Source organism: Oncorhynchus masou, chromosome 24, assembly GCF_036934945.1.
Source record: "Oncorhynchus masou masou isolate Uvic2021 chromosome 24, UVic_Omas_1.1, whole genome shotgun sequence".
In the NCBI taxonomy this organism is placed as follows: Eukaryota; Metazoa; Chordata; class Actinopteri; order Salmoniformes; family Salmonidae; genus Oncorhynchus; species Oncorhynchus masou.
The window spans coordinates 3,184,497-3,205,320 of record NC_088235.1 but is presented as its reverse complement, the minus strand read 5'-3'; the positions used below and the strand labels follow the sequence as shown (position 1 = coordinate 3,205,320).

General features: G+C 31.5%; 1 pseudogene; it reads left to right on the top strand.

Moving 5' to 3' along the window:
• Positions 1-20,824, top strand: part of LOC135513362 (ryanodine receptor 2-like) — a 358,078-nt pseudogene that overhangs the window by 10,302 nt on the left and 326,952 nt on the right.

The window sequence follows — 20,824 nt, the reverse complement described above, 5'->3', positions numbered from 1 at the left end:
GGTTAGATAGTTACTATATTTTATTCACCTGTAGTCAGGTTAGATAGTTAGATAGTTACTATATTATATTCACCTGTAGTCAGGTTAGAGAGTTACTATATTATATTCACCTGTAGTCAGGTTAGATAGTTAGATAGTTACTATATTATATTCACCTGTAGTCAGGTTAGATAGTTACTATATTATATTCACCTGTAGTCAGGTTAGATAGTTAGATAGTTACTATATTATATTCACCTGTGGTCAGGTTAGATAGTTACTATTTTATATTCACCTGTGGTCAGGTTAGATAGTTACTATATTATATTCACCTGTGGTCAGGTTAGATAGTTACTATATTATATTCACCTGTGGTCAGGTTAGATAGTTACTATATTATATTCACCTGTGGTCAGGTTAGATAGTTACTATATTATATTCACCTGTAGTCAGGTTAGATAGTTACTATATTATATTCACCTGTAGTCAGGTTAGATAGTTACTATATTATATTCACCTGTATTCAGGTAAGATAGTTAGATAGTTACTATATTATATTCACCTGTGGTCAGGTTAGATAGTTACTATATTATATTCACCTGTGGTCAGGTTAGATAGTTACTATATTATATTCACCTGTAGTCAGGTTAGATAGTTACTATATTATATTCACCTGTAGTCAGGTAAGATAGTTACTATATTATATTCACCTGTGGTCAGGTTAGATAGTTACTATATTATATTCACCTGTAGTCAGGTTAGATAGTTACTATATTATATTCACCTGTAGTCAGGTTAGATAGTTACTATATTATATTCACCTGTAGTCAGGTTAGATAGTTACTATATTATATTCACCTGTGGTCAGGTAAGATAGTTACTATATTATATTCACCTGTGGTCAGGTAAGATAGTTACTATATTATATTCACCTGTGGTCAGGTTAGATAGTTACTATATTATATTCACCTGTAGTCAGGTTAGATAGTTACTATATTATATTCACCTGTGGTCAGGTAAGATAGTTACTATATTATATTCACCTGTAGTCAGGTTAGATAGTTACTATATTATATTCACCTGTGGTCAGGTAAGATAGTTACTATATTATATTCACCTGTGGTCAGGTAAGATAGTTACTATATTATATTCACCTGTGGTCAGGTTAGATAGTTACTATATTATATTCACCTGTAGTCAGGTTAGATAGTTACTATATTATATTCACCTGTGGTCAGGTTAGATAGTTACTATATTATATTCACCTGTAGTCAGGTTAGATAGTTAGATAGTTACTATATTATATTCACCTGTAGTCAGGTTAGATAGTTACTATATTATATTCACCTGTAGTCAGGTTAGATAGTTAGATAGTTACTATATTATATTCACCTGTAGTCAGGTTAGATAGTTACTATATTATATTCACCTGTGGTCAGGTTAGATAGTTACTATATTATATTCACCTGTGGTCAGGTTAGATAGTTACTATATTATATTCACCTGTAGTCAGGTAAGATATTTACTATATTATATTCACCTGTGGTCAGGTTAGATAGTTACTATATTATATTCACCTGTAGTCAGGTTAGATAGTTACTATATTATATTCACCTGTAGTCAGGTTAGATAGTTACTATATTATATTCACCTGTGGTCAGGTTAGATAGTTAGATAGTTACTATATTATATTCACCTGTGGTCAGGTTAGATAGTTACTATATTATATTCACCTGTGGTCAGGTTAGATAGTTACTATATTATATTCACCTGTAGTCAGGTAAGATATTTACTATATTATATTCACCTGTAGTCAGGTTAGATAGTTACTATATTATATTCACCTGTGGTCAGGTTAGATAGTTACTATATTATATTCACCTGTAGTCAGGTAAGATATTTACTATATTATATTCACCTGTGGTCAGGTTAGATAGTTACTATATTATATTCACCTGTAGTCAGGTTAGATAGTTACTATATTTTATTCACCTGTAGTCAGGTTAGATAGTTACTATATTATATTCACCTGTAGTCAGGTTAGATAGTTACTATATTATATTCACCTGTGGTCAGGTTAGATAGTTACTATATTATATTCACCTGTAGTCAGGTTAGATAGTTACTATATTATATTCACCTGTAGTCAGGTTAGATAGTTACTATATTATATTCACCTGTGGTCAGGTTAGATAGTTACTATATTATATTCACCTGTAGTCAGGTTAGATAGTTACTATATTATATTCACCTGTAGTCAGGTTAGATAGTTAGATAGTTACTATATTATATTCACCTGTGGTCAGGTTAGAGAGTTACTATATTATATTCACCTGTAGTCAGGTTAGATAGTTAGATAGTTACTATATTATATTCACCTGTAGTCAGGTTAGAGAGTTACTATATTATATTCACCTGTAGTCAGGTTAGATAGTTAGATAGTTACTATATTATATTCACCTGTAGTCAGGTTAGATAGTTACTATATTATATTCACCTGTGGTCAGGTTAGATAGTTACTATATTATATTCACCTGTAGTCAGGTTAGATAGTTACTATATTATATTCACCTGTAGTCAGGTTAGATAGTTACTATATTATATTCACCTGTGGTCAGGTTAGATAGTTACTATATTTTATTCACCTGTAGTCAGGTTAGATAGTTAGATAGTTACTATATTATATTCACCTGTAGTCAGGTTAGAGAGTTACTATATTATATTCACCTGTAGTCAGGTTAGATAGTTAGATAGTTACTATATTATATTCACCTGTAGTCAGGTTAGATAGTTACTATATTATATTCACCTGTAGTCAGGTTAGATAGTTAGATAGTTACTATATTATATTCACCTGTGGTCAGGTTAGATAGTTACTATTTTATATTCACCTGTGGTCAGGTTAGATAGTTACTATATTATATTCACCTGTGGTCAGGTTAGATAGTTACTATATTATATTCACCTGTGGTCAGGTTAGATAGTTACTATATTATATTCACCTGTGGTCAGGTTAGATAGTTACTATATTATATTCACCTGTAGTCAGGTTAGATAGTTACTATATTATATTCACCTGTAGTCAGGTTAGATAGTTACTATATTATATTCACCTGTATTCAGGTAAGATAGTTAGATAGTTACTATATTATATTCACCTGTGGTCAGGTTAGATAGTTACTATATTATATTCACCTGTGGTCAGGTTAGATAGTTACTATATTATATTCACCTGTAGTCAGGTTAGATAGTTACTATATTATATTCACCTGTAGTCAGGTAAGATAGTTACTATATTATATTCACCTGTGGTCAGGTTAGATAGTTACTATATTATATTCACCTGTAGTCAGGTTAGATAGTTACTATATTATATTCACCTGTAGTCAGGTTAGATAGTTACTATATTATATTCACCTGTAGTCAGGTTAGATAGCTACTATATTATATTCACCTGTAGTCAGGTTAGATAGTTAGATAGTTACTATATTATATTCACCTGTAGTCAGGTTAGATAGTTACTATATTATATTCACCTGTAGTCAGGTTAGATAGTTACTATATTATATTCACCTGTGGTCAGGTTAGATAGTTACTATATTATATTCACCTGTAGTCAGGTTAGATAGTTACTATATTATATTCACCTGTAGTCAGGTTAGATAGTTACTATATTATATTCACCTGTAGTCAGGTTAGATAGTTAGATAGTTACTATATTATATTCACCTGTAGTCAGGTTAGAGAGTTACTATATTATATTCACCTGTAGTCAGGTTAGATAGTTAGATAGTTACTATATTATATTCACCTGTAGTCAGGTTAGATAGTTACTATATTATATTCACCTGTAGTCAGGTTAGAGAGTTACTATATTATATTCACCTGTAGTCAGGTTAGATAGTTAGATAGTTACTATATTATATTCACCTGTAGTCAGGTTAGATAGTTACTATATTATATTCACCTGTAGTCAGGTTAGATAGTTACTATATTATATTCACCTGTAGTCAGGTTAGATAGTTACTATATTATATTCACCTGTGGTCAGGTAAGATAGTTACTATATTATATTCACCTGTAGTCAGGTTAGATAGTTACTATATTATATTCACCTGTAGTCAGGTTAGATAGTTACTATATTATATTCACCTGTAGTCAGGTTAGATAGTTACTATATTATATTCACCTGTAGTCAGGTTAGATAGTTACTATATTATATTCACCTGTAGTCAGGTTAGATAGTTACTATATTATATTCACCTGTAGTCAGGTTAGATAGTTAGATAGTTACTATATTATATTCACCTGTAGTCAGGTTAGATAGTTAGATAGTTACTATATTATATTCACCTGTAGTCAGGTTAGATAGTTACTATATTATATTCACCTGTAGTCAGGTTAGATAGTTACTATATTATATTCACCTGTAGTCAGGTTAGATATTTACTATATTATATTCACCTGTAGTCAGGTTAGATAGTTAGATAGTTACTATATTATATTCACCTGTAGTCAGGTTAGATAGTTACTATATTATATTCACCTGTAGTCAGGTAAGATAGTTACTATATTATATTCACCTGTAGTCAGGTTAGATAGTTACTGTATTATATTCACCTGTAGTCAGGTTAGATAGTTACTATATTATATTCACCTGTAGTCAGGTTAGATAGTTACTATATTATATTCACCTGTGGTCAGGTTAGATAGTTACTATATTATATTCACCTGTAGTCAGGTTAGATAGTTACTATATTATATTCACCTGTAGTCAGGTTAGATAGTTACTATATTATATTCACCTGTAGTCAGGTAAGATAGTTACTATATTATATTCACCTGTAGTCAGGTTAGATAGTTACTATATTATATTCACCTGTGGTCAGGTTAGATAGTTAGATAGTTACTATATTATATTCACCTGTGGTCAGGTTAGATAGTTACTATATTATATTCACCTGTAGTCAGGTAAGATAGTTACTATATTATATTCACCTGTGGTCAGGTTAGATAGTTACTATATTATATTCACCTGTGGTCAGGTTAGATAGTTACTATATTATATTCACCTGTAGTCAGGTTAGATAGTTACTATATTATATTCACCTGTGGTCAGGTTAGATAGTTACTATATTATATTCACCTGTATTCAGGTAAGATAGTTAGATAGTTACTATATTATATTCACCTGTATTCAGGTAAGATAGTTAGATAGTTACTATATTATATTCACCTGTGGTCAGGTTAGATAGTTACTATATTATATTCACCTGTAGTCAGGTAAGATAGTTACTATATTATATTCACCTGTAGTCAGGTTAGATAGTTACTGTATTATATTCACCTGTAGTCAGGTTAGATAGTTACTATATTATATTCACCTGTAGTCAGGTTAGATAGTTAGATAGTTACTATATTATATTCACCTGTAGTCAGGTTAGATAGTTACTATATTATATTCACCTGTAGTCAGGTTAGATAGTTACTATATTATATTCACCTGTAGTCAGGTCAGATAGTTAGATAGTTACTATATTATATTCACCTGTAGTCAGGTTAGATAGTTACTATATTATATTCACCTGTAGTCAGTTTAGATAGTTACTATATTATATTCACCTGTAGTCAGGTTAGATAGTTACTATATTATATTCACCTGTAGTCAGGTTAGATAGTTACTATATTATATTCACCTGTGGTCAGGTTAGATAGTTACTATATTATATTCACCTGTGGTCAGGTTAGATAGTTACTATATTATATTCACCTGTGGTCAGGTTAGATAGTTACTATATTATATTCACCTGTGGTCAGGTTAGATAGTTACTATATTATATTCACCTGTAGTCAGGTTAGATAGTTACTATATTATATTCACCTGTGGTCAGGTAAGATAGTTAGAGAGTTACTATATTATATTCACCTGTAGTCAGGTTAGATAGTTACTATATTATATTCACCTGTAGTCAGGTTAGATAGTTAGATAGTTACTATATTATATTCACCTGTAGTCATGTTATTTAGTTAGATAGTTACTATATTATATTCACCTGTGGTCAGGTTAGATAGTTACTATATTATATTCACCTGTAGTCAGGTTAGATAGTTACTATATTATATTCACCTGTAGTCAGGTTAGATAGTTAGATAGTTACTATATTATATTCACCTGTAGTCAGGTTAGATAGTTACTATATTATATTCACCTGTAGTCAGGTTAGATAGTTACTATATTATATTCACCTGTAGTCAGGTTAGATAGTTACTATATTATATTCACCTGTGGTCAGGTTAGATAGTTAGATAGTTACTATATTATATTCATCTGTAGTCAGGTTAGATAGTTACTATATTATATTCACCTGTGGTCAGGTTAGATAGTTACTATATTATATTCACCTATAGTCAGGTTAGATAGTTAGATAGTTACTATATTATATTCACCTGTAGTCAGGTTAGATAGTTACTATATTATATTCACCTATAGTCAGGTTAGATAGTTAGATAGTTACTATATTATATTCACCTGTAGTCAGATAGTTACTATATTATATTCATCTGTAGTCAGGTTAGATAGTTACTATATTATATTCACCTGTAGTCAGGTTAGATAGTTACTATATTATATTCACCTATAGTCAGGTTAGATAGTTAGATAGTTACTATATTATATTCACCTGTAGTCAGGTAAGATAGTTACTATATTATATTCACCTGTAGTCAGGTTAGATAGTTACTATATTATATTCACCTGTAGTCAGGTAAGATAGTTACTATATTATATTCACCTGTAGTCAGGTTAGATAGTTACTATATTATATTCACCTGTGGTCAGGTAAGATAGTTACTATATTATATTCATCTGTAGTCAGGTTAGATAGTTACTATATTATATTCACCTGTAGTCAGGTTAGATAGTTACTATATTATATTCACCTGTAGTCAGGTAAGATAGTTACTATATTATATTCACCTGTAGTCAGGTTAGATAGTTACTATATTATATTCACCTGTGGTCAGGTTAGATAGTTACTATATTATATTCACCTGTGGTCAGGTAAGATAGTTACTATATTATATTCATCTGTAGTCAGGTTAGATAGTTACTATATTATATTCACCTGTAGTCAGGTTAGATAGTTACTATATTATATTCACCTGTGGTCAGGTTAGATAGTTACTATATTATATTCACCTGTAGTCAGGTAAGATATTTACTATATTATATTCACCTGTAGTCAGGTTAGATAGTTACTATATTATATTCACCTGTGGTCAGGTTAGATAGTTACTATATTATATTCACCTGTAGTCAGGTAAGATATTTACTATATTATATTCACCTGTGGTCAGGTTAGATAGTTACTATATTATATTCACCTGTAGTCAGGTTAGATAGTTACTATATTTTATTCACCTGTAGTCAGGTTAGATAGTTACTATATTATATTCACCTGTAGTCAGGTTAGATAGTTACTATATTATATTCACCTGTGGTCAGGTTAGATAGTTACTATATTATATTCACCTGTAGTCAGGTTAGATAGTTACTATATTATATTCACCTGTAGTCAGGTTAGATAGTTACTATATTATATTCACCTGTGGTCAGGTTAGATAGTTACTATATTATATTCACCTGTAGTCAGGTTAGATAGTTACTATATTATATTCACCTGTAGTCAGGTTAGATAGTTAGATAGTTACTATATTATATTCACCTGTGGTCAGGTTAGAGAGTTACTATATTATATTCACCTGTAGTCAGGTTAGATAGTTAGATAGTTACTATATTATATTCACCTGTAGTCAGGTTAGAGAGTTACTATATTATATTCACCTGTAGTCAGGTTAGATAGTTAGATAGTTACTATATTATATTCACCTGTAGTCAGGTTAGATAGTTACTATATTATATTCACCTGTGGTCAGGTTAGATAGTTACTATATTATATTCACCTGTAGTCAGGTTAGATAGTTACTATATTATATTCACCTGTAGTCAGGTTAGATAGTTACTATATTATATTCACCTGTGGTCAGGTTAGATAGTTACTATATTTTATTCACCTGTAGTCAGGTTAGATAGTTAGATAGTTACTATATTATATTCACCTGTAGTCAGGTTAGAGAGTTACTATATTATATTCACCTGTAGTCAGGTTAGATAGTTAGATAGTTACTATATTATATTCACCTGTAGTCAGGTTAGATAGTTACTATATTATATTCACCTGTAGTCAGGTTAGATAGTTAGATAGTTACTATATTATATTCACCTGTGGTCAGGTTAGATAGTTACTATTTTATATTCACCTGTGGTCAGGTTAGATAGTTACTATATTATATTCACCTGTGGTCAGGTTAGATAGTTACTATATTATATTCACCTGTGGTCAGGTTAGATAGTTACTATATTATATTCACCTGTGGTCAGGTTAGATAGTTACTATATTATATTCACCTGTAGTCAGGTTAGATAGTTACTATATTATATTCACCTGTAGTCAGGTTAGATAGTTACTATATTATATTCACCTGTATTCAGGTAAGATAGTTAGATAGTTACTATATTATATTCACCTGTGGTCAGGTTAGATAGTTACTATATTATATTCACCTGTGGTCAGGTTAGATAGTTACTATATTATATTCACCTGTAGTCAGGTTAGATAGTTACTATATTATATTCACCTGTAGTCAGGTAAGATAGTTACTATATTATATTCACCTGTGGTCAGGTTAGATAGTTACTATATTATATTCACCTGTAGTCAGGTTAGATAGTTACTATATTATATTCACCTGTAGTCAGGTTAGATAGTTACTATATTATATTCACCTGTAGTCAGGTTAGATAGCTACTATATTATATTCACCTGTAGTCAGGTTAGATAGTTAGATAGTTACTATATTATATTCACCTGTAGTCAGGTTAGATAGTTACTATATTATATTCACCTGTAGTCAGGTTAGATAGTTACTATATTATATTCACCTGTGGTCAGGTTAGATAGTTACTATATTATATTCACCTGTAGTCAGGTTAGATAGTTACTATATTATATTCACCTGTAGTCAGGTTAGATAGTTACTATATTATATTCACCTGTAGTCAGGTTAGATAGTTAGATAGTTACTATATTATATTCACCTGTAGTCAGGTTAGAGAGTTACTATATTATATTCACCTGTAGTCAGGTTAGATAGTTAGATAGTTACTATATTATATTCACCTGTAGTCAGGTTAGATAGTTACTATATTATATTCACCTGTAGTCAGGTTAGAGAGTTACTATATTATATTCACCTGTAGTCAGGTTAGATAGTTAGATAGTTACTATATTATATTCACCTGTAGTCAGGTTAGATAGTTACTATATTATATTCACCTGTAGTCAGGTTAGATAGTTACTATATTATATTCACCTGTAGTCAGGTTAGATAGTTACTATATTATATTCACCTGTGGTCAGGTAAGATAGTTACTATATTATATTCACCTGTAGTCAGGTTAGATAGTTACTATATTATATTCACCTGTAGTCAGGTTAGATAGTTACTATATTATATTCACCTGTAGTCAGGTTAGATAGTTACTATATTATATTCACCTGTAGTCAGGTTAGATAGTTACTATATTATATTCACCTGTAGTCAGGTTAGATAGTTACTATATTATATTCACCTGTAGTCAGGTTAGATAGTTAGATAGTTACTATATTATATTCACCTGTAGTCAGGTTAGATAGTTAGATAGTTACTATATTATATTCACCTGTAGTCAGGTTAGATAGTTACTATATTATATTCACCTGTAGTCAGGTTAGATAGTTACTATATTATATTCACCTGTAGTCAGGTTAGATATTTACTATATTATATTCACCTGTAGTCAGGTTAGATAGTTAGATAGTTACTATATTATATTCACCTGTAGTCAGGTTAGATAGTTACTATATTATATTCACCTGTAGTCAGGTAAGATAGTTACTATATTATATTCACCTGTAGTCAGGTTAGATAGTTACTGTATTATATTCACCTGTAGTCAGGTTAGATAGTTACTATATTATATTCACCTGTAGTCAGGTTAGATAGTTACTATATTATATTCACCTGTGGTCAGGTTAGATAGTTACTATATTATATTCACCTGTAGTCAGGTTAGATAGTTACTATATTATATTCACCTGTAGTCAGGTTAGATAGTTACTATATTATATTCACCTGTAGTCAGGTAAGATAGTTACTATATTATATTCACCTGTAGTCAGGTTAGATAGTTACTATATTATATTCACCTGTGGTCAGGTTAGATAGTTAGATAGTTACTATATTATATTCACCTGTGGTCAGGTTAGATAGTTACTATATTATATTCACCTGTAGTCAGGTAAGATAGTTACTATATTATATTCACCTGTGGTCAGGTTAGATAGTTACTATATTATATTCACCTGTGGTCAGGTTAGATAGTTACTATATTATATTCACCTGTAGTCAGGTTAGATAGTTACTATATTATATTCACCTGTGGTCAGGTTAGATAGTTACTATATTATATTCACCTGTATTCAGGTAAGATAGTTAGATAGTTACTATATTATATTCACCTGTATTCAGGTAAGATAGTTAGATAGTTACTATATTATATTCACCTGTGGTCAGGTTAGATAGTTACTATATTATATTCACCTGTAGTCAGGTAAGATAGTTACTATATTATATTCACCTGTAGTCAGGTTAGATAGTTACTGTATTATATTCACCTGTAGTCAGGTTAGATAGTTACTATATTATATTCACCTGTAGTCAGGTTAGATAGTTAGATAGTTACTATATTATATTCACCTGTAGTCAGGTTAGATAGTTACTATATTATATTCACCTGTAGTCAGGTTAGATAGTTACTATATTATATTCACCTGTAGTCAGGTCAGATAGTTAGATAGTTACTATATTATATTCACCTGTAGTCAGGTTAGATAGTTACTATATTATATTCACCTGTAGTCAGTTTAGATAGTTACTATATTATATTCACCTGTAGTCAGGTTAGATAGTTACTATATTATATTCACCTGTAGTCAGGTTAGATAGTTACTATATTATATTCACCTGTGGTCAGGTTAGATAGTTACTATATTATATTCACCTGTGGTCAGGTTAGATAGTTACTATATTATATTCACCTGTGGTCAGGTTAGATAGTTACTATATTATATTCACCTGTGGTCAGGTTAGATAGTTACTATATTATATTCACCTGTAGTCAGGTTAGATAGTTACTATATTATATTCACCTGTGGTCAGGTAAGATAGTTAGAGAGTTACTATATTATATTCACCTGTAGTCAGGTTAGATAGTTACTATATTATATTCACCTGTAGTCAGGTTAGATAGTTAGATAGTTACTATATTATATTCACCTGTAGTCATGTTATTTAGTTAGATAGTTACTATATTATATTCACCTGTGGTCAGGTTAGATAGTTACTATATTATATTCACCTGTAGTCAGGTTAGATAGTTACTATATTATATTCACCTGTAGTCAGGTTAGATAGTTAGATAGTTACTATATTATATTCACCTGTAGTCAGGTTAGATAGTTACTATATTATATTCACCTGTAGTCAGGTTAGATAGTTACTATATTATATTCACCTGTAGTCAGGTTAGATAGTTACTATATTATATTCACCTGTGGTCAGGTTAGATAGTTAGATAGTTACTATATTATATTCATCTGTAGTCAGGTTAGATAGTTACTATATTATATTCACCTGTGGTCAGGTTAGATAGTTACTATATTATATTCACCTATAGTCAGGTTAGATAGTTAGATAGTTACTATATTATATTCACCTGTAGTCAGGTTAGATAGTTACTATATTATATTCACCTATAGTCAGGTTAGATAGTTAGATAGTTACTATATTATATTCACCTGTAGTCAGATAGTTACTATATTATATTCATCTGTAGTCAGGTTAGATAGTTACTATATTATATTCACCTGTAGTCAGGTTAGATAGTTACTATATTATATTCACCTATAGTCAGGTTAGATAGTTAGATAGTTACTATATTATATTCACCTGTAGTCAGGTAAGATAGTTACTATATTATATTCACCTGTAGTCAGGTTAGATAGTTACTATATTATATTCACCTGTAGTCAGGTAAGATAGTTACTATATTATATTCACCTGTAGTCAGGTTAGATAGTTACTATATTATATTCACCTGTGGTCAGGTAAGATAGTTACTATATTATATTCATCTGTAGTCAGGTTAGATAGTTACTATATTATATTCACCTGTAGTCAGGTTAGATAGTTACTATATTATATTCACCTGTAGTCAGGTAAGATAGTTACTATATTATATTCACCTGTAGTCAGGTTAGATAGTTACTATATTATATTCACCTGTGGTCAGGTTAGATAGTTACTATATTATATTCACCTGTGGTCAGGTAAGATAGTTACTATATTATATTCATCTGTAGTCAGGTTAGATAGTTACTATATTATATTCACCTGTAGTCAGGTTAGATAGTTACTATATTATATTCACCTGTGGTCAGGTTAGATAGTTACTATATTATATTCACCTGTAGTCAGATAGTTACTATATTATATTCATCTGTAGTCAGGTTAGATAGTTACTATATTATATTCACCTGTAGTCAGGTTAGATAGTTACTATATTATATTCACCTATAGTCAGGTTAGATAGTTAGATAGTTACTATATTATATTCACCTGTAGTCAGGTTAGATAGTTACTATATTATATTCACCTGTGGTCAGGTAAGATAGTTACTATATTATATTCACCTGTAGTCAGGTTAGATAGTTACTATATTATATTCACCTGTAGTCAGGTTAGAGAGTTACTATATTATATTCACCTGTAGTCAGGTTAGATAGTTACTATATTATATTCACCTGTGGTCAGGTAAGATAGTTACTATATTATATTCACCTGTAGTCAGGTTAGATAGTTACTATATTATATTCACCTATAGTCAGGTTAGATAGTTAGATAGTTACTATATTATATTCACCTGTAGTCAGGTAAGATAGTTACTATATTATATTCACCTGTAGTCAGATAGTTACTATATTATATTCACCTGTGGTCAGATAGTTACTATATTATATTCACCTGTAGTCAGGTTAGATAGTTACTATATTATATTCACCTGTAGTCAGATAGTTACTATATTATATTCATCTGTAGTCAGGTTAGATAGTTACTATATTATATTCACCTGTAGTCAGGTTAGATAGTTACTATATTATATTCACCTATAGTCAGGTTAGATAGTTAGATAGTTACTATATTATATTCACCTGTAGTCAGGTAAGATAGTTACTATATTATATTCACCTGTAGTCAGGTTAGATAGTTACTATATTATATTCACCTGTAGTCAGGTAAGATAGTTACTATATTATATTCACCTGTAGTCAGGTTAGATAGTTACTATATTATATTCACCTGTGGTCAGGTTAGATAGTTACTATATTATATTCACCTATAGTCAGGTTAGATAGTTAGATAGTTACTATATTATATTCACCTGTAGTCAGATAGTTACTATATTATATTCATCTGTAGTCAGGTTAGATAGTTACTCTATTATATTCACCTATAGTCAGGTTAGATAGTTAGATAGTTACTATATTATATTCACCTGTAGTCAGATAGTTACTATATTATATTCATCTGTAGTCAGGTTAGATAGTTACTCTATTATATTCACCTATAGTCAGGTTAGATAGTTAGATAGTTACTATATTATATTCACCTGTAGTCAGATAGTTACTATATTATATTCACCTGTAGTCAGGTTAGATAGTTACTATATTATATTCACCTGTAGTCAGGTTAGATAGTTACTATATTATATTCACCTATAGTCAGGTTAGATAGTTAGATAGTTACTATATTATATTCACCTGTAGTCAGGTAAGATAGTTACTATATTATATTCACCTGTAGTCAGGTTAGATAGTTACTATATTATATTCACCTGTAGTCAGGTAAGATAGTTACTATATTATATTCACCTGTAGTCAGGTTAGATAGTTACTATATTATATTCACCTGTGGTCAGGTTAGATAGTTACTATATTATATTCACCTGTAGTCAGATAGTTACTATATTATATTCATCTGTAGTCAGGTTAGATAGTTACTATATTATATTCACCTGTAGTCAGGTTAGATAGTTACTATATTATATTCACCTGTGGTCAGGTTAGATAGTTACTATATTATATTCACCTGTGGTCAGGTAAGATAGTTAGATAGTTACTATATTATATTCACCTGTAGTCAGGTTAGATAGTTACTATATTATATTCACCTGTGGTCAGGTTAGATAGTTACTATATTATATTCACCTGTAGTCAGGTTAGATAGTTACTATATTATATTCACCTGTAGTCAGATAGTTACTATATTATATTCATCTGTAGTCAGGTTAGATAGTTACTATATTATATTCACCTGTAGTCAGGTTAGATAGTTACTATATTATATTCACCTGTAGTCAGGTTAGATAGTTAGATAGTTACTATATTATATTCACCTGTGGTCAGGTTAGATAGTTACTATATTATATTCACCTGTGGTCAGGTTAGATAGTTAGATAGTTACTATATTATATTCACCTGTAGTCAGGTTAGATAGTTACTATATTATATTCACCTATAGTCAGGTTAGATAGTTAGATAGTTACTATATTATATTCACCTGTAGTCAGATAGTTACTATATTATATTCATCTGTAGTCAGGTTAGATAGTTACTATATTATATTCACCTGTAGTCAGGTTAGATAGTTACTATATTATATTCACCTATAGTCAGGTTAGATAGTTAGATAGTTACTATATTATATTCACCTGTAGTCAGGTAAGATAGTTACTATATTATATTCACCTGTGGTCAGGTTAGATAGTTACTATATTATATTCACCTGTAGTCAGGTAAGATAGTTACTATATTATATTCACCTGTAGTCAGGTTAGATAGTTACTATATTATATTCACCTGTGGTCAGGTAAGATAGTTACTATATTATATTCATCTGTAGTCAGGTTAGATAGTTACTATATTATATTCACCTGTAGTCAGGTTAGATAGTTACTATATTATATTCACCTGTAGTCAGGTAAGATAGTTACTATATTATATTCACCTGTAGTCAGGTTAGATAGTTACTATATTATATTCACCTGTGGTCAGGTTAGATAGTTACTATATTATATTCACCTGTGGTCAGGTAAGATAGTTACTATATTATATTCATCTGTAGTCAGGTTAGATAGTTACTATATTATATTCACCTGTAGTCAGGTTAGATAGTTACTATATTATATTCACCTGTGGTCAGGTTAGATAGTTACTATATTATATTCACCTGTAGTCAGATAGTTACTATATTATATTCATCTGTAGTCAGGTTAGATAGTTACTATATTATATTCACCTGTAGTCAGGTTAGATAGTTACTATATTATATTCACCTATAGTCAGGTTAGATAGTTAGATAGTTACTATATTATATTCACCTGTAGTCAGGTTAGATAGTTACTATATTATATTCACCTGTGGTCAGGTAAGATAGTTACTATATTATATTCACCTGTAGTCAGGTTAGATAGTTACTATATTATATTCACCTGTAGTCAGGTTAGATAGTTACTATATTATATTCACCTGTGGTCAGGTAAGATAGTTACTATATTATATTCACCTGTAGTCAGGTTAGATAGTTACTATATTATATTCACCTATAGTCAGGTTAGATAGTTAGATAGTTACTATATTATATTCACCTGTAGTCAGGTAAGATAGTTACTATATTATATTCACCTGTAGTCAGATAGTTACTATATTATATTCACCTGTGGTCAGATAGTTACTATATTATATTCACCTGTAGTCAGGTTAGATAGTTACTATATTATATTCACCTGTAGTCAGATAGTTACTATATTATATTCATCTGTAGTCAGGTTAGATAGTTACTATATTATATTCACCTGTAGTCAGGTTAGATAGTTACTATATTATATTCACCTATAGTCAGGTTAGATAGTTAGATAGTTACTATATTATATTCACCTGTAGTCAGGTAAGATAGTTACTATATTATATTCACCTGTAGTCAGGTTAGATAGTTACTATATTATATTCACCTGTAGTCAGGTAAGATAGTTACTATATTATATTCACCTGTAGTCAGGTTAGATAGTTAGATAGTTACTATATTATATTCACCTGTGGTCAGGTTAGATAGTTACTATATTATATTCACCTGTGGTCAGGTTAGATAGTTACTATATTATATTCACCTGTAGTCAGATAGTTACTATATTATATTCATCTGTAGTCAGGTTAGATAGTTACTATATTATATTCACCTGTGGTCAGGTTAGATAGTTACTATATTATATTCACCTATAGTCAGGTTAGATAGTTAGATAGTTACTATATTATATTCACCTGTAGTCAGATAGTTACTATATTATATTCATCTGTAGTCAGGTTAGATAGTTACTATATTATATTCACCTGTAGTCAGGTTAGATAGTTACTATATTATATTCACCTGTGGTCAGGTTAGATAGTTACTATATTATATTCACCTATAGTCAGGTTAGATAGTTAGATAGTTACTATATTATATTCACCTGTAGTCAGATAGTTACTATATTATATTCATCTGTAGTCAGGTTAGATAGTTACTCTATTATATTCACCTATAGTCAGGTTAGATAGTTAGATAGTTACTATATTATATTCACCTGTAGTCAGATAGTTACTATATTATATTCACCTGTAGTCAGGTTAGATAGTTACTATATTATATTCACCTGTAGTCAGGTTAGATAGTTACTATATTATATTCACCTATAGTCAGGTTAGATAGTTAGATAGTTACTATATTATATTCACCTGTAGTCAGGTAAGATAGTTACTATATTATATTCACCTGTAGTCAGGTTAGATAGTTACTATATTATATTCACCTGTAGTCAGGTAAGATAGTTACTATATTATATTCACCTGTAGTCAGGTTAGATAGTTACTATATTATATTCACCTGTGGTCAGGTTAGATAGTTACTATATTATATTCACCTGTAGTCAGATAGTTACTATATTATATTCATCTGTAGTCAGGTTAGATAGTTACTATATTATATTCACCTGTAGTCAGGTTAGATAGTTACTATATTATATTCACCTGTGGTCAGGTTAGATAGTTACTATATTATATTCACCTGTGGTCAGGTAAGATAGTTAGATAGTTACTATATTATATTCACCTGTAGTCAGGTTAGATAGTTACTATATTATATTCACCTGTGGTCAGGTTAGATAGTTACTATATTATATTCACCTGTAGTCAGGTTAGATAGTTACTATATTATATTCACCTGTAGTCAGATAGTTACTATATTATATTCATCTGTAGTCAGGTTAGATAGTTACTATATTATATTCACCTGTAGTCAGGTTAGATAGTTACTATTTTATATTCACCTGTAGTCAGGTTAGATAGTTAGATAGTTACTATATTATATTCACCTGTGGTCAGGTTAGATAGTTACTATATTATATTCACCTGTGGTCAGGTTAGATAGTTAGATAGTTACTATATTATATTCACCTGTAGTCAGGTTAGATAGTTACTATATTATATTCACCTATAGTCAGGTTAGATAGTTAGATAGTTACTATATTATATTCACCTGTAGTCAGGTTAGATAGTTACTATATTATATTCACCTGTAGTCAGGTTAGATATTTACTATATTATATTCACCTGTAGTCAGGTTAGATAGTTACTATATTATATTCACCTGTGGTCAGGTAAGATATTTACTATATTATATTCACCTGTAGTCAGGTTAGATAGTTACTATATTATATTCACCTGTAGTCAGGTTAGAGAGTTACTATATTATATTCACCTGTAGTCAGGTTAGATAGTTACTATATTATATTCACCTGTGGTCAGGTTAGATAGTTACTATATTATATTCACCTGTAGTCAGGTTAGATAGTTACTATATTATATTCACCTGTGGTCAGGTAAGATAGTTACTATATTATATTCACCTGTAGTCAGGTTAGATAGTTACTATATTATATTCACCTGTGGTCAGTTTAGATAGTTACTCTATTATATTCACCTGTAGTCAGGTAAGATAGTTACTATATTATATTCACCTGTAGTCAGGTTAGATAGTTAGATAGTTACTATATTATATTCACCTGTGGTCAGGTTAGATAGTTAGATAGTTACTATATTATATTCACCTGTAGTCAGGTTAGATAGTTACTCTATTATATTCACCTGTAGTCAGGTTAGATAGTTACTATATTATATTCACCTGTGGTCAGGTTAGATAGTTACTATATTATATTCACCTGTAGTCAGGTTAGACAGATAGTTACTATATTATATTCACCTGTGGTCAGGTTAGATAGTTACTATATTATATTCACCTGTAGTCAGGTTAGATAGTTACTATATTATATTCACCTGTAGTCAGGTTAGATAGTTAGATAGTTACTATATTATATTCACCTGTGGTCAGGTTAGATAGTTAGATAGTTACTATATTATATTCACCTGTAGTCAGGTTAGATAGTTACTATATTATATTCACCTGTAGTCAGGTTAGATAGTTACTATATTATATTCACCTGTAGTCAGGTTAGATAGTTAGATAGTTACTATATTATATTCACCTGTGGTCAGGTTAGATAGTTACTATATTATATTCACCTGTGGTCAGGTTAGATAGTTACTATATTATATTCACCTGTAGTCAGGTTAGATAGTTACTATATTATATTCACCTGTAGTCTAGTTATATAGTTACTATATTATATTCACCTGTAGTCAGGTTAGATAGTTACTATATTATATTCACCTGTAGTCAGGTTAGATAGTTAGATAGTTACTATATTATATTCACCTGTGGTCAGGTTAGATAGTTACTATATTATATTCACCTGTAGTCAGGTTAGATAGTTACTATATTATATTCACCTGTAGTCTAGTTAGATAGTTACTATATTATATTCACCTGTAGTCAGGTTAGATAGTTAGATAGTTACTATATTATATTCACCTGTAGTCAGGTTAGATAGTTACTATATTATATTCACCTGTAGTCAGGTTAGATAGTTACTATATTATATTCACCTGTAGTCTAGTTAGATAGTTACTATATTATATTCACCTGTAGTCAGGTTAGATAGTTAGATAGTTACTATATTATATTCACCTGTGGTCAGGTTAGATAGTTAGATACTCGTCCTCTGATCTAGTGTGAGTGGACTACCTAGTTTGAGTTGTGTGGGTAGTGAGACACAGGGAGAAGGGTGAAATTGAGTGTTGACAAAGGTGTAATGTTCCCCCAGAATGCTGTGTGAGGGGTAATGTTCCCCCAGAATGCTATGTGAGGGGTAATGTTCCCCCAGAATGCTGTGTGAGGGGTAATGTTCCCCCAGAATGCTGTGTGAGGGGTAATGTTCCCCCAGAATGCTGTGTGAGGGGTAATGTTCCCACAGAATGCTGTGTGAGGGGTAATGTTGCCCCAGAATGCTGTTTGAGGGGTAATGTTTCCCCAGAATGATGTGTGAGGGGTAATGTTCCCCCAGAATGCTGTGTGAGGGGTAATGTTTCCCCAGAATGCTGTGTGAGGGGTAATGTTTCCCCAGAATGCTGTGTGAGGGGTAATGTTCCCCCAGAATGCTGTGTGAGGGGTAATGTTCCCCCAGAATGCTGTTTGAGGGGTAATGTTTCCCCAGAATGCTGTGTGAGGGGTAATGTTCCCCCAGAATGCTTTGTGAGGGGTAATGTTCCCCCAGAATGATGTGTGAGGTGTAATGTTCCCCCAGAATGCTGTGTGAGGGGTACTGTTCCCCCAGAATGCTGTGTGAGGGGTAATGTTCCCCCAGAATGCTGTGTGAGGGGTAATGTTCCCCCAGAATGCTGTGTGAGGTGTAATGTTCCCCCAGAATGCTGTGTGAGGGGTAATGTTCCCCCAGAATGCTGTGTGAGGGGTAATGTTCCCCCAGAATGCTGTGTGAGGGGTAATGTTCCCCCAGAATGCTGTGTGAGGGGTAATGTTCCCCCATAATGCTGTGTGAGGTGTAATGTTCCCCCAGAATGCTGTGTGAGGGGTAATGTTCCCCCAGAATGATGTGTGAGGGGTAATGTTCCCCCAGAATGCTGTGTGAGGGGTACTGTTACCCCAGAATGCTGTGTGAGGGGTAATGTTCCCCCAGAATGCTGTGTGAGGGGTACTGTTCCCCCAGAATGCTGTGTGAGGGGTAATGTTCCCCCAGAATGCTGTGTGAGGGGTAATGTTCCCCCAGAATGCTGTGTGAGGGGTAATGTTCCCCCAGAATGCTGTGTGAGGGGTAATGTTTCCCCAGAATGCTGTGTGAGGGGTAATGTTCCCCCAGAATGCTGTGTGAGGGGTAATGTTCCCCCAGAATGCTGTGTGAGGGGTAATGTTCCCCCAGAATGCTGTGTGAGTGGTACTGTTCCCCCAGAATGCTGTGTGATGGTTGGGAGGTTGAGAGGATGTCTTTGGGTTTGGAGCTGAATATCTTACGTTGGAGAATCAGAAATGGCTCCCTGTTCCCACTTCTGCACAGAGCCCTGTGGTCTAGACGTGTGCTGTAGACATGTCTGTGGTGTCCAGAGCGTAGAGATCCTGGAGGAATAATGGAGAGTGTTTTTGCTCCCTTTGAAAGAGAGGCTGAGGAGGTGAATATTCATGTTTC